Source organism: Vigna unguiculata, chromosome 4 (genome assembly GCF_037176805.1).
Source record: "Vigna unguiculata cultivar grain cowpea cultivar isolate G323 ecotype 2 chromosome 4, ASM3717680v1, whole genome shotgun sequence".
NCBI lineage: Eukaryota > Viridiplantae > Streptophyta > Magnoliopsida > Fabales > Fabaceae > Vigna > Vigna unguiculata.
The window spans coordinates 41179281-41192708 of NC_140795.1; the positions used below are offsets into that span (position 1 = coordinate 41179281).

At 29.0% G+C, this 13428-nt stretch overlaps 1 pseudogene; it reads left to right on the plus strand.

The window, feature by feature from the left end:
• The first annotated feature begins 661 nt into the window (after positions 1 to 661).
• On the plus strand, positions 662 to 11630 carry LOC146887198 (receptor-like protein EIX2; annotated as a pseudogene).
• Positions 11631 to 13428: the final 1798 nt, after the last annotated feature.

Below are 13428 nucleotides of genomic sequence, written 5' to 3' on the forward strand. Positions count from 1 at the left end.
ATTATTTTTTTTAATATATTATATAAAAAGAAAATTAAAAAAATTTACATATACATATAAATTAATATATTTTTTCCTAAAATATGTATTAAAAATTAACCTATAGTAACATAAAACGAAATTTAAAAAATGACGTAAAACTTGAAAATAAAAAGGTAGAAAGACTTCTAATTCTTGTCTACAAGTAAAGATATCGATCTTGCGTTTATAGTCGTTAAGCGTGTTACACATCTCTTAAAAAACAATGTAACACAAGATATTGTATTGTAAGTTCTACTTAAACATTTCTTATATCGTGTGCTAATTATTATAGGTTTAATTCCACATAGACATTTATAATATAATACAGTGTGGTAAATCTTTCTCACATTGGTCATCAACTACCGTTTCTTCTTTTCAGAGAAAGTGTTTCAGAGGCTCTCCACTAAACTCCTATCACACTGCATGATGTTCTTTTTATATTGGTAGTGCGTAGTTCAATAAACCATGTCTGATGAAGGGATGAGAAAATATGAATCAGTGAGCATGTGAACGCTGGGAATAGATGCCAACCACCACCACTTTACTCTCCCAAACTCCTTATATGCCTTTCACACTTCACAACTAAGAATTAGCTGAAAGGATCTCTGATTTACTCTTATTTCATACCACCACAAATATAATGACTACTTTTCTGGTACCATTTTATGCACTTCTCCTGCTTCTCATGCATGCTGCAGGACCTACTCTCGGATTCAACAATAGCACAGAAATAAAGTGCGTTGAGAGGAAGAGACAGGCAGTCTTCAACTTCAAACATAGCCTCATAGATGGCTATGGCATGCTGTCTACATGGAGGGATGATGAAAATAGTACAGATTGTTGCAAATGGAAAGACATTCAATGTGACCATCAAACAGGTCATGTAATCATCCTTAGTCTTCGTGGTTCTGATACACAATATTTGAGAGGTGCACTCAATATCACTTCATTGTTTCCCTTGCAAAATATTCAATATTTAGATCTCAGCTACAATTTTTTTATAGGCAATGACATCGCAGAACTCATAGGCTCACTTACCAACTTAAGATATCTCAATCTGTCCATAAACATCAGCAAAATGTCGATTGACAAATCCAAATGGTTACAAATTAATATACACAGTAAAAAAAGGAACAAATTTATTTCTGAAACGAAATGAAAACATACACTCAAACAATTATATGAGGGGAAAATCTGAACATCTTAATGTGGCTGATACAATATGAATTAGGATGATACAGTTGACACCAGAAAACACATACAACAACAAATATCAATGCTTTCCAAACATTTATGTGGTTAAATTTACAGCATACCTGAGAGCAGATGTAGATTGTGTTGAAGTTCCAAAGAATTGTTCTGTTGTTTGCTCCATCTGTACTGGTTTGCTCCATCTACATTCATGTAATTGTAGAAAAAAGTGAAGGTTTAAATATATGGGTAACTGAAAAGGAGTGTGAATGAATGGTAAAGTTGAAGTTGGGAATGGAAGAGCAAAGATTATCACGTGGAAAAGGAATCTTACCTGAAAGTGGCAGCAAAAATTCAGTTTCACGTGCAAACAATGACTGTAATTGTAAAGTAACTAAAATATATGTTGTAGGTGTTTTTTTGCAGATAGTTTAATATATAAAGAAACTTAAACATAAACCATTTACAACTGTACTGCAGAAACATAAAACATAAAACATTTATAACAGTAAAGCCACCTATACTGCAATAAGCACTACTAAAAAAACTCATATTTTCTGCCAATTTTGTTTTGAAATTTTTTTTGTAGGAAATACCTACAAATTTTGTTGTTAAAAAAATTGCAAGAAATTGCTACCAATTTCCTTGCAAAATATTTTGTATTAAACACTTTTCGCAACAAATTTTGTAGAAAATACTTGCAAATTTTATAATTTTGTAGGAAATGATTACCCACAAAGGAATTACCTGCCAATTAAAATTCTTAGAAAAAATGGCAGAAAAATGTCTTTTCTTGCAAATTTTTTTAACAAATTTGCAAAAATAATCTCATGTAATATGAGAATTTCTAGTAGTGAAGGAATAAGAAGATCTGGGTAGATATTTTTTCTTCACAATACATTAAAGCCACAAACAAAAATAAAAATAACAACAATTGAGAATCTTTATAACTGTTATAATATATGTACTGCAGCAACCATGGTGTTCAAAATATCAATCTATGACTGGACAATGCAATAATGCAATTCAAACATGTATCAATGACCATGTACTTTTCAATATGGCTGCAACTATGTAAAAAATCCTGAAAGTGTATACTATACACTATGGCATATTATAATCTGCAACAAAACAAAGGAATTACAGTTAAAGATACAATAATAATTGACAAATTATAATAATTTTGTTAAGTAAGTTGTATATCTCTTATCAAAGATTTTCAAATATTTCTTTGTAAACCACATTGGTAGTTGTATTGCTTACTTTTCCATCTTCATCCAGAATTAAAATTTTGAGTCCTTGCTTTGTTGTGACTCTAGAAATTGCTATGTACAATTGTCCATGAGTAAAAACTGGGCGAGGAAGATAAAGTCCAACTTTAGAAAGAGTTTGGCCTTGACTTTTGTTTATTGTCATTGCAAAGCATAAGGATATTGGAAATTGCCTCCTTTGGAATTTAAACGGGATGCTGGAATCAGAATGTGTCAAGTTCATTCTTGGAATCAAAATTTTGTCACCAACATTTTTCCCTGTTATGACAGTAGCAGAGATAACATTCTTTCCCAAATCATTAACTTGCAACCTTGTACCATTGCAAAGACCATTTGCTTGTTCAATGTTTCTTAAAAGCATAATTGATATGCCAACTTTCAATTTAATCCTATGATTTGGAATTCCTGAACATTTGATATCATTTAGAAACTCTTGAGTAAACCACTCACCTTGAATTTCTTGATCATCATCAGATTGGCAAGGAGTGTCTGAACTTAAATAAATTTGTTCTTCACCAGGAATCAAAGATAAAATGAAGTCATTTACTTGTTCAACACTATCAATTGTAGGGCAAAGTATAGCACCATCATCAAAGAAACCAAGATTCATGATATTTTCAATTAGACCACCATAAACAAATTTAACTAAAGAAAGTAAAGGTATTTCACTTTCTGGAATTAGAAGATCAGTTGGTATTGAAATGTTGGCTTCACCACTTTCATTGAAATTCATATTTCCATCTCTAATTTTAAGAATCCAATAAGCAAATTCTTTTATATGTATTCATAATAATTTGTTAAATTATTATTTGTTAAATTAAAATAACTATTTATAATAAAAATTATTTGTCTATTTTATCATTTTAATAATTTTAATAACTATTTTTTAATTCAAATAATTACACAGATATAAAAATAAAATGAACAACAAAAGAAATAAAAAGTATAAGTAATTGAGATATAATCCCATAGTAAATAAATGTAAAATGCGTCTTTAACTATAATAATAATGATGATAATAATAATAATAATAATAATAATAATAATAATAATAACTCTAAAATAATATCGTGTAGTGATAAAAATAATAAAAATAATAATAATAATAATAATAATAATAATAATAATAATAATACAACTACATATATAAAGAGATAAACATCTTTGGTGCCTTTGTTTTGTTTTTTCAATTTTACCCTCTTAATTGTTATATTTTAAAATTAAATAATTATTTAAAATAAAAAATTTATTTTTCAATTTTATTATTTTACTAATTTTAGTAATTATTTTTTTGAACTGAAATAATTATTCAAATGTAAAGATTAATAAACAACAAAACAAATAAAAGGGTAAAGTAATTAAAACATGATTCATAGATAATAAATAAAAGTAAAATGTGTATGTAACCATAATAATAAAAACAAAAATAATAACAATAATAATGGTAACTATTATAATAATTATAGTTCTAATTAATAATAATAATAATAATAATATAATAATAATAATAGAAATAATTTTAGTTAATAATGATGATAATAATACTTATAATTGGTAGTAGTACTGATCATAATAATTATAGTTGCTAATAACAATTATAGTTAATAATAATAATAATTATTATTATTATTAGAGCTGATAATAATAACAATAATTAGAGTTATAATAGATAATAATAACAATAATATAAAAATAAAATAATAAATATCATGAAATGAAATAAATTTCTAAATTTAGTTTTAAATATAATAAATAAAATTAATATCACAATTTGGTGCAGTTAATTGATTTTACAAAATAATTATAATAATATATATGACCTGTGTGAATACGCACGTTTTTTTTATTTATTTCAAATCTGTTTAGAATAATAATATAATTGTTATTATATTTATTTAACCATTAAAAATAATAATAGTAATATTAATATAAATTATAAATTATAAAATTTTTGAAAGATTAAAAATCTATTTAGCTAAAATATTTAGTATAATAACATTTTTTATAATTAAAAAAAACACTTATACTAATAACATCACTATGAATAGTAATAATAATAATAAAAAAAATAATAATGATACTAATAACAACAAACAAATGATAATAATAATAATAATAATAATAATAATAATTTTTTTGCTATAATATTAATGTCAATGCAAATACCAAGACTAATGTTGACATACTAATAATCTATAATTATATATAAAGATATATACATCAACAATAAAACAATTAAAAAGGATAACTAATTGAAATATGATCTCGTATCGTAGTAAATAAAACTAAAATGTGTGTCTAACTATAATAATAATAATAATAATAATAATAATAATAATAATATCATTATAATAATATCCCGTAGCGATAATAATAATAATACCATTATAATAATAATATCCCATAGTGATAAGAATAATAATAATAGTAGTAGTAGTAATAATAATAATAATGCACTAACTAAATATATAAAGAGATACACATTTTTATGTCCTTTTTTAGTTTTTACAATTTTATCCTCTTAATTATTATTTATTAAATTTAAATAATTATTCATAATAAAAAATTATTTGTCAGTTTAATCATTCTACTAATTTTAGTAACTATTATTTTTCAATTCAAAAAATACCAAGATATAGAGATAAAATGAATGACAAAACAAATACAAAGAGCAAGTAATTGAAATATGATCTTGTAGTAAATAAAAGTAAAATATGTGTTAACTATAATAATAATAACAATAATAATAATAATAACACTAAAATAATATCGTGTAGTGATAAAAGAAAATAATACTAATACTACTACTAATAATATTATTAATATTAATGCAACTACATATACAAAGAGATAAACATCTTTGGTGTCCTTTTTATTTTATCAATTTTATCCTCTTAATTATTATATTTTAAATTTAAATAATTATTTATAATAAAAAAATATTTTTCAGTTTTATTATTTTACTAATTTTAGTAACTATTTTTTTAAATTGAAATAATTGTTCAAATGGAAATATAAATGAAAAATAAAAATAAAAATGACAAGTAATCATAATTCCTACATAGTAAGTAAAATGTGTATCTAACAATAATAATAATAACAATAATAAAATAATAATAATAATAATAATAACAATAATAATAAAAACAATAATAATAATAACTATTATAATAATTATAGTTCTTAATAATAATAATAGTAATATAATAATATTAGTAATATAACAATAGAAATAATTATAATTAATAATAATGATAATAATATTCGTAGTTGATAGCAATAATGATTATTAATTATAGTTGATAATAATAACGCGGATCTTGACCAATAATTTTGGAGGTGCCAAAATAATTTATAGTAAACAATTTTGAACTCATCAATAATTTATTCGGAATAAAAATCTCCAATTATTCTTTTTTGAATGTAAATAACCATATTGTGTTCAAGAAATTCATCTTTCATCTTACTCCGAATTTTGTTTTAATAATCTTCGTTGTAGAAAATGAAACATTAAGAGTTAAATAAATGGATTAGACAATCAATTGAGTAAAATATCTTTAATTTATTTGTTTTTGTCAAAGATTGACATAATTCAATAATGGTCGACAAATTCTTCAAATTTGAATGTGTATGAACATCGACAATGAAATGTTGGAGTGAAATTTTAAACTAATCATATATTTATCAATATACCTATTTTTTTTAACTTTAAAACAAAAAAATAATTTATCATGATCTAATAAAAATTGAGACATAATTACTAACAAAAATATATAATAGTAATAATATTATATATTACAAATAAGAGTAATAACTTTACTACTAATAATATTAATAATACTAATAGTAATAATATATAATAGTAACATATAATAATAATAATAACAATTATTGTTATTATTATAATAATACTAATATTTGTTATAATTTTACTACTATCACTATAAATAATATTTATAATAATAATATTATTAATTGTATTACACTTAGCCGGTTCCGCTGGCATACTAACACATATCACCCTTGACCGACACCTCATATCGGACAAGGCTGGGGGACTGGTGTACCACACCTAGCCAAACTCGACCATATAAACAAACAATGCATGTATCAAGGCAGCCAAGTAGTCAGCCTAGGCCGAGTTAGCCTAACTTGTACCGGTTTCAACCTATATATCTAGAAGAATAACCTACACCTCGTATAACCAATGTAAATCGTCAAAGTAAGTAATCGGTCCAAGCCGGCTACTCCAGCAGACCCGATAAGATTAGAGCCCAGGCCGACAACTCCCATAAACTTAGTGAAAATAGAAGCCCCCGCATTCAATAGGTCTTAAGGGTCTGGGTTAGGGCCCAAGCCCACTCATGGCCCAAGCCAGAGCCCAAGTTAAGGCCCGGCCCATGAGATAATCAGACACCATTAATGCTCTATAAATACGCGTGGACCCCAATAATTAAAGGTACGCATTCATTAATCACTTATTTGACTCTCTAAGAGCTTTGACTTACTTGATCTTCGGAGACTCTTCTGCAGGTAACCCCTCCTGGGTTCAAGCTGACATGTATCAACCAGGAAGAGACCAACTGGACCAACTGAAGAGATTGCGGACTACATGGTAAGTGACTCTTGTGCCTAACTTATCTTATTTGTTCTCTGTAGGAACATTAATAATTAAAAATACTAATACTTATAATAATTAATAATTTTTTTCTGTCAATTATCTCCTGAAAGTTTAGTTAATTAGCAACTTGTACGTTTGAAGAAGAGTTTTGGCCCGGAATTAACATACGAATCAGTTAATTTCACAATTATATTGCTATTAAAAAATGGTTGTACATTCTATTTTTGTTTTTTATTTTTTTGAAGAATGACAAGATTATGTAAGAATCAATTCTAATAGGCGTGTCCGTAGTCGTATGCGTGTGACATGATGTGTACATGGTCATGATTGCTGCAAACGGCAAGACATTGAATGAAAGTGTTCAATTCATGTACACATGTTTCATATTCTCGGTAAATATTCAACGTTACAATCATAATAACTATTTTTTTTCATCTCTTTGTTTCTATTGTACTGAAACTGTTTCAAAGCCTCCTTCACGTTTCCTGGCATTATTTTATTAATAATAATAGTATGAAACATTTGACGTTAGTTATGAAACATGTTAGTCTATTTGTCATAAGTTATTGGTGTGAAAACTCCTTTTCTGTTTGATCGCACGGAGCCCAACAAAAATTCTACACATGAATCATGATGATGGTATTTTGAGTGCATGTAATTAAAAGTAGTGGGTGCATCAAAAAGCATATTTGGTGGAAAAATGACACCACCCCAAGCACTATACTCTACCAGAACGCTTATATATATTCAATCGTTTTGGTTTTGCCATTCGCACTTCACGATTAAGAGTAGACTCATCAAAAAAAGATCCTTGTTTCACTCTTACGTATTTCATATCACCAAAAAAGTCATGACTACTTGTTTTCCTAGACTCTGTTATGCTCTTCTCCTGCTCTTGCTCCATGCTGCAGAATCCATTCTCGGATTGAACAATAGCACAGAAATAAAGTGCATTGAGAGGGAGAGACAGGCACTCCTCAACTTCAAACATGGCCTCATAGATGGCTATGGCATGCTGTCAACATGGAGGGATGATGAGAAGAGTCGAGATTGTTGCAAATGGAAAGGCATTCAATGCGACCATCAAACAGCTCATGTAACCATCCTTCGTCTCCGTGGTTCGGATACACAATATTTGAGAGGTGCACTCAATATCACTTTATTGTTTGCCTTGCAAAATATTCAACATTTGGATCTCAGCTACAATCTTTTTGAATGAGTGAGATCCCACAACTCATGGGCTCACTTACCAACTTAAGATATCTCAATCTCTCCAATTCTTATATTAATGGCAGCATTCCTACCCAACTTGGAAGCCTTACACACTTAAGGTATCTCGATCTCAGTCACAATCGCCTCAACGGGGAACTCCCTCGTCAACTTGGAAATCTGTCACAGTTGAGGTATCTTGATCTTATTAGTGGAAATGAATTTTCCGGAGCATTGTCTTTCCAGGTTGGCAAATTTCCTTTCTTGCAAACTCTTAGACTTGCTGGTGATTTTGATGCCAAACCCGAGGATGCAAAGTGGTTGTCTAATCTCAGATCCCTAAGACATCTAGCCTTCAATGGTTTTCATAACCCTGATGTGTTGCAAATGATTCATAGTCCAAAGCTAAGAGAGTTGAGGTTAGTTGATTGTTCTCTTTCAGATACCCATATCCAATCTCTATTTTATTCACCTTCCAACTTTTCCAACTCCCTTACCATCCTTGATCTTTCTTTTAATCTGCTCACATCCTCAACATTTCAATTATTCTCTAACTTTAGCTTTAATCTTCAAGAGCTTTATCTTTCTTTTAATAACATTGTTTTGTCATCTCCTGTCTACTCAAGCTTTCCTTCTCTTGTGATCCTTGACCTTTCTGATAATAATATGACCTCATCGGTCTTTCAAGCTAGCTTCAACTTCAGTTCAAAACTTCAAAATCTTTATTTGCGAAATTGTAATCTTAGGGATGATAACTTTCTCATCTCAGCTCTTTCAATAACCAATTCTTCATCTTCTCTTGCCTCGCTTGATCTATCCTCAAATATGTTGAAATCATCGATAGTATTTTACTGGCTCTTCAACTCCTCTACCAATCTTCGTACGCTTGACCTTCACGACAACATGTTAGAAGGTCCCATTCCAGATGGGTTTGGAAAAGTAATGAACTCTCTTAAAGTTCTTAAACTCTATGATAATAAACTGCAAGGCAAGATTCCATCTTTCTTTGGGAACACGTGCTCATTGCAGAGTTTAGACCTCTCAAATAACAAGTTGAGTGGGGAAATTTCTATCTTTTTTAAAAATTCTTCATGGTGCTACAGACACGTGTTTCAGAGTTTGGATTTATCTAATAACCAGATTACAGGCATGCTACCTACAGTCATTGGATTGCTATCTGAGTTGGAGTACTTGTTCTTGGATGGAAATCGTTTGGAGGGTGACGTCACTGAATCCCATCTTTCCAATTTTTCCAAGTTAAGACACTTATATTTGTCAGATAACTCTCTATCTATAAAAGTAGACCCTAATTGGGTTCCTCCTTTCCAATTATATGTTCTGAATCTAAGATCTTGCATGTTAGGCCCCACTTTTCCTAGTTGGCTCCAGACTCAACGCTCCTTAGTTTTTCTGGATATTTCTGATAATGGTCTTAATGGTTCAGTACCAAAATTGTTTTGGAACAACTTGCAAAATGTGGAATATTTGAATATGTCCCAGAATAATCTCACTGGTGCAATTCCTAATATATCATTGAAGCTTGTCAAGAGACCTTCTATAATTCTGAATTCAAATAAGTTTGAAGGCCAAATTCCATCGTTTTTACTACAAGCATCAGAGTTGAGACTTTCCAACAATAAATTTTCAGATCTATCTTCACTCATATGTGGCCAAGGCACCTCTGCAATGGACATTTTAGATTTATCAAATAATGAATTGAAGGGACAACTCCCAGAGTGTTGGAAATATGTAGATCGGTTACTGTGTCTTAATTTAAGCAATAACAAATTGTCAGGGAAGATTCCTGTGTCCATGGGCAGCCTCGTTAAATTGGAAGTCTTGGTCTTACGGAACAATAACCTGATGGGTGGATTAGCTTCCACTTTGAAGAATTGCAGAAATTTAATTATGTTGGATGTAGCTGAAAATATGTTGTTCGGTCCCATACCATCATGGATCGGTGAAAGCATGAAGCAGTTGATAATCTTGAACATGCGAGATAATCACTTTTCTGGAAACCTTCCCATTCAACTCTGTTATTTGAAGCTTATTCAATTCTTGGATCTCTCAAGAAATATGTTATCAAAAGGAATTCCATCTTGCTTAAACAATTTGACTGCACTGTCTGAAAAGATCATCAACACAAGTGAGATTTTAAATCGTATATCTTGGATGAATGTCGACTTATTTACTTATGGCATTCATGTGGTAGATTATACCCTTAACATAAGCTTTATGTGGAAAGGGGTTGAACAGGGATTCAAGAACCCAGAGTTAAAGCTTAAGAGCATTGATCTTTCAAGTAATAAGTTAACCGGTGAAATACCAAAAGAGATTGAATATTTGGTTGGATTAGTTTCTTTGAATTTATCCGGAAATTGTCTGAGTGGAGAAATTCCTTCAGAGATTGGAAACTTAAGTTTGCTAGAGTCCCTTGACTTATCAAGAAATCATATCAGTGGGGGAATTCCTTTCTCACTTTCTGAAATCGATTTTCTTGGGAAGTTAGATCTGTCACACAACTCTCTGTCTGGAAGGATACCATCAGGAAGACACTTTGGAACTTTTGATGTCTCTAGTTTTGAAGGGAATGTTGGTCTTTGTGGTGAACAACTTAACAGAACTTGTCCTGAAGATGGAAATCAGACAACAATAAAGACTGAAGAACATGGAAATGATGATGAAGATAATGTTTTGTATGAGGCATTGTACATGAGCATGGGGATTGGATATTTCACTGGATTTTGGGGCTTAGTAGGGCCAATACTACTTTCGCGTTCTTGGAGAAATGCTTATCTGAGATTCTTAAACAGATTGAAAAATTGTATATATGAATAATGTGGCAAGTGTTGTTGGGGGCCTGATTGCAAGAAAAAGGTATGTTAGTCAAATATTCACAAAAATAGAAAGTGTTATACATATTTTGAACAGAAAGTTCCCATGATTGAACTGTGTTTAATTTTGTTTAATACATCCAATGATGAAATAGTTTTCTCTATAAAATCATCTAACATATTTTATCAGATGATTATTTTTTGCGTTAAGAGAAGATTGATGATTTTCGGTAATTGTGATTTTCTTAAATGATTAAGTTTATTTGGTTGGTACAAAAATATTATTAAAAATTTAATTTATTATCATATTAAATGATTTAGTATAAATAATATATGTCAACATTCATCTACAATTTGATACAGACAAATATAGTTCCGTTATGTTGTAATAAACGACATTAATGGTTGTACAAAAATTGCAGGTTATTGCAGTTGTGCTACCCACTTTTGATTATCTGGGATGAAAGAAAGCATCATTTGTAGCCATACAAGTCCAAGATATGTATTATAGTTTGAATGTTTTGCGGTTAATAATTTATTTCAAAATCTTGTTTCAGAGTTTGATTTGGATGAGCTGTTTTGCATAATAGATTTGCAACGTTAATTCAACAACGCTTTTGGTAGTTCCCACATCTAACAACTCTAAACAGTACGATTTAAAATACCCAATTTTTTCTAGTTAATAACTACGAAAAAAATTATATTTACCCACGACAAAATATGTAGATAATAATAAAAATTTGTAGATAATCAGTAATTATTCATGGATTATCCACGACACAAAATCTGTATATAATTTTAGTGTAGGTAAATTTTAGATGAATTTTTAGTCCGTAAAAGATATAAAATCAGTGGATAATAGCTACGAATTATTATCCGTAAATAATTTCTCACCATTCAAATTTTGTGGATAATTTACCCACTGCTTTATTATATATCGATTTTTCTATTTGGTTAAAGCTTATTTCTGCCATTTAAATGGGATAGAAATCCAATCGCATCCAATTTGGAAAGTTAAACAATTGTAGAAGCCTTTGTAATTGTATTTCTAGTAGTTTTATATAAAGACAAATTAGGTTTACTTTTCCATGATCTGTCAAAATGACATGATTATATGTAGATTGTTTTTAATATAGTGTCATTTTTCTTTGTAATTGTTAAAAGTAATTAAAAAAAACTCCTTTGTAAACCTAGGTAGGACCATATTTTCTGAGTTTAAAATAAAATTTAAATTAAGTGAAAAATGAAAATGTTAATTTTTGAAAAAAAATATAAATAAGTTTATTATAAAATATATATTATTTCTTTAGAAAAGGAAATATATTATTTCTTTAGAAAATGAAATCATTTTCATCCTCTTTAGCTCTTTGGAATAACAGTCAATCATTTTATGTTGAAACTCAGCAAAAGACAATTAAGTTTAAATCAAAATCAACTTGTTTTTGATATCGCTTAATTCTTTGTTCTTTTTCAATCGAATCTATCTTCTTCTTTTTTCTCCTGTTCACATCTGTGAGCTTTGAACTCCACTTGTTTGACTGCTTGATGAATAGGAATTGTCCTCTTTTTGTTTTGTGATTGTTAGAAAGAATTATAAATACTCCTATTTGAGATTCGTTTATTTGAATTTAAAGAATAGAATTTAAATTAAGCGAAAGTATGTAACATGCACGGGAAATAATGGTGAGGTGGATAAGGAAGGAAAAGTATGTGATCTTGTGTGTGGTATGACTCTTCCTCTGAAATCTTCTCAAATTCTCTTCCCTGATTCCCTTTCTTCTTCCTTCCTTGGCGATCTTCTATTTCTCTTCACTAGGTTCTGCATTGTTGTGGTTATCGTCGGACTCTTATAATTCTGTTTTAGTACCCTTCTACTACAGTTACAAGGATCTTTTTTTTTTTTTGTATTGTTTCAATTCCCAGAAACATTTCTCGTTTTATTTCAATATTATATATAGCAAAATTATATTGTTTCATTGGTGCTTCCCAGAAAGATTTGCATGGTGAAATTCGTGGTCAAGCTGAGGATATCAAGAAATTGATGGAACTCTTGAAACTTCATAGAGAGAAGGGACTATGTTGTTTTTGTGATGAGAAGTTTTCGAATTTGGACTTTCTGCTGATTTTTTTGTGTTGTTCTTTACTGTGCTTTTATAATACATTGATTACTACTTATTTTGACATTTTAAAATATATTAAAAAGATATTTAAAATATCAGTACAATGTATTTTTAATGTTCAGCAGATGACAACACCAAAAAAACCAGTAGAAAATCTAGAC